Genomic DNA, 3,234 nt, shown 5'->3' with positions numbered 1-3,234 from the left:
CACATCCAGAGATGCCCCATGCTCTGAAACTCAGCCGTGCACAGCTGGAGGCATTCACAGAGGTGCGCTCCTGGTTTCTGCTCGAGGAGGGGAAGAGGGATTAGAAAAAAAAAAAAAAAAAAGAAAAAAAAAAAGAGAGAAAAAGCAGCAATGAACTGAAGATTCACAACCAGGAAAGAATAAGATCCTGCTATGAAATGAATGGAACTGCACAATTTTAAGACGAATTCATCTCGCCTCAAATCATGTAAGTACTCTTCAGTGATATTGTCCCAAACTATGCAAAACGTTTCCTTTAAAGAACTCTCCCTAGTCATTCCTCAACTTTACTATCTAGCTGGAAAAAGCTCATTTTAATCCCCTTTGCTGAGCAGCTGCTCTTGCAATTGCTGCTGCAAATACTTGATTCCCCTCCCCAGAATCACAACCCATGGCTTTGGGCTTTTCAATGTTTATTATACATTTAGTTCTTCCTTTGCTTCTACAGTGTGCAGGAACAGACGAGTCACCCTGCACAGACATGGGGGCAGCTGGGGGCCTCCTCTCTGCTTGCCTCTCCTCTCCCAGCCGCAAGCACAGGCAGCGATGGCACCAAACTGGGGCACGCTCCTGGCCCCCTCCGCAGGGAGCTCTCCGAGCCCTGCAGGGCAGGCAGCACAGCCCCAGGCAGACCCCAGCACGCTCGCACAGCTGCCTGGCACGGCCCCGCAGCCCTGCCCAAACACCTGGGCACCTTTTCCACCGCCCGGCCTGGGCCTGGGCTTCGCATCACCTGCTGCCACCCCCCGCGGATGGGGATGGGGATGGGGATGGGGATGGGGATGGGGATGGGGATGGGGATGGGGATGGGGATGGGGATGGGGATGGGGATGGGGATGGGGATGGGGATGGGGATGCAGCGCCCATGGCACAGCAGGCAGGGGGTGCCCCATGTCACAAAGGGGCGGGGACAGAACGCTGGCCCCAACGGCCACGCAGCCCTGCCATGGCTGCCCGTGCTGACGGGGAGGCTGCTCAGCTGCCTGCTCCTGCTTCAGCCTCAGCTCTGGACACAAACTGCACCAGAGGAACTCAGCTCCTCTCTCCTCTCTCTTCAGGCCCTCCCCTCAAATGGCTCTCAGCGCCCTGCAGCACACAGACCCAACTAAACCATGGCACGCTCCTGGCTGCTCCTTGCCAGCACTGGGCCAGACAATTCTCCACGCCCTACAGGACAGGTAAGATCGCCCCAACCCACTCCCACCAGGCTCCAACAGCAAGCACGAAGGTGACAGAATCGGGCCAGGACGGGAGTCAACCGTTGCCTCAGGATGATGGGGCACGGACAGCCTTGGTGAGTCGCTAGAGACTCTTGGGCACAGAGGCAGGGGCTGCCCGTGGTCACAGGGGGATGCTGCTCCCTTTGGTGCTTCTCTTTCAGCTAGAAACACACAGGGATGAGACCACACCACAGCAGACTCCTGGCCGCTCTCCGCTTGAGAACCTGTACAGAAAGAATGCCAACACTCTACAGGACAGATAAGCTACCCCCAACACATTCCCCAGCACGGTCTCACCACACTAAGTGGGAACGGGACACATTGAAGCTACAACAAACATCTCCTGGGCATCAGGAAGATGTGAGATGGATGGCACTATTTGGAGGCTGGGAGAGACTCACACAGGGAAGAAGGGATGGCTTCTGATGCTGACAGGGAGTGGCTCCTTGGTTTGTTGCCTCCTCTATTACAGCTGGACACACTGACAGCGAGGGAATGAAGCCATGGCACACTCCTGGCCTCTCCCTTTGAGAAGTCATCTAGAAATGTGTCAACATTCTCCAGGACAGGTAAGATTGCCCCAACCCACACCCCACCATGGTCTCATAGTAAGCAGGACAGTGACACGCTCAGGCCAGGACGGCAGTGACCACGCCATCAGGACAACGGGACACGGAGAGCCTTGGTGAGACGCTAGAGACCCTCGGGCACAGAGACAGGGGCTGCCTGTGGTCACAGGGGGATGCTGCTCCCTTTGTTGCTTCTCTTCTTTCAGCCAGACACATACAGCGATGGGATCAGACCACGGCACACTCCTGGCCTCTCTCTCCCCTTGAGACCTCAGCTGGAAAATGTGTCAACACTCTACAGGACAGATAAGCTACCCCCAACCCATTCCCCACCATGATCACAAGGCCGGTGGAGTTGGTAAAACATGGATAATTCTAGGCCCACAGGGAGAAACTGGGTGGATGGCACTGTTGTGAGGCTGGGAGAGCCTTAGGCTGGGAGGCAGGGGCTGCTCCTGGCCACAGGGGAAGGCTGCTGCCCTTTGGCTTTCTCTCTTACAGCTGGAAAGGACAGAAGTAACCTCTCCATCAGGACGACGGGACACAGACAGCCTCAGTGAGTAGCTGGAGACCCTCGGGCACACGGGCAGGGGCTGCCCGTGGTCACAGGGGATGCTGCTCTGTTTGGTGTTTCTTTTCTTTCAGCCACAAACACAGCGATGAGACCACACCACGGCACACTCCTGGTCACTCTCCCATTGAGAACTCAGACAGAAGAGCTGCCAGCGCTCTCCAGGACAGATAAGATCGCCCCAACCCTTTCCCCACCACAGTCTCACTGCCTGCGGGAAGGCCTGGCCCAACATGGCTGACTCTTGGCCATGAGGGAGACCTGTGATGGACAGCCTTGCTGTCAGGCTCACAGAGCCTCTCCCGGGGACACAGGGGCTGACCCTGGCAGCAGGCTGGGGCTGCTCTTTTGGATCATTTTCCTTTCGCACCCCATCACAGAGCCCCGAGCACAACAACGTCTGCCACTGTCCTCTTCCTCCGCGGCTGCTGACCTGAAGGCTGGGGCAGCGTTCTACACCCACAGCCACCAAAGGAGCAGGAAGCACACAAGGATCCCGTCCCTACCCGGCCATGGGCCTACAAGCACACCAACGGGCCCCGCAGCTATGGACCAAGAGAGCTCAGCACGCCTCTGCGCCACTCCACCCCATGTCTCTCAAACCTTGCTCAAATAAAGCTTCTGATTGACAACCTCATCGGCTGCTTTTTCCTGCCCTTCTTGGGGAAACCTCGGGGGGCTCTGCCTTTTGCACAAGGAGCGAGTGCACCAGCCTCCGCTTCTTCAGCTGCTGGCACCAAGAGAATTTCAAAGGAGATCAAGTGTCATAATCTGAGAGCAGAGTCTGCAGGCGTGGCTCTGGAAACCACTTTGCTCCCTCTTTCAGCAATTTGTT

The 3,234-nt window shown here is 56.7% G+C and overlaps 1 long non-coding RNA gene across 1 annotated transcript; it reads left to right on the top strand.

Moving 5' to 3' along the window:
* On the top strand, positions 1-3,234 carry LOC140002009 (uncharacterized). Its single transcript, XR_011807855.1, has 3 exons — positions 1-247; positions 1,098-2,384; positions 2,474-3,234. It is a non-coding gene; the product is annotated as an uncharacterized lncRNA (long non-coding RNA).

This window comes from Anas platyrhynchos, chromosome 3 (assembly GCF_047663525.1).
Source record: "Anas platyrhynchos isolate ZD024472 breed Pekin duck chromosome 3, IASCAAS_PekinDuck_T2T, whole genome shotgun sequence".
Classification (NCBI taxonomy): Eukaryota; Metazoa; Chordata; class Aves; order Anseriformes; family Anatidae; genus Anas; species Anas platyrhynchos.
Note: the sequence above shows the minus strand (reverse complement) of the source record. Positions and strands in the feature narration are given on the sequence as shown.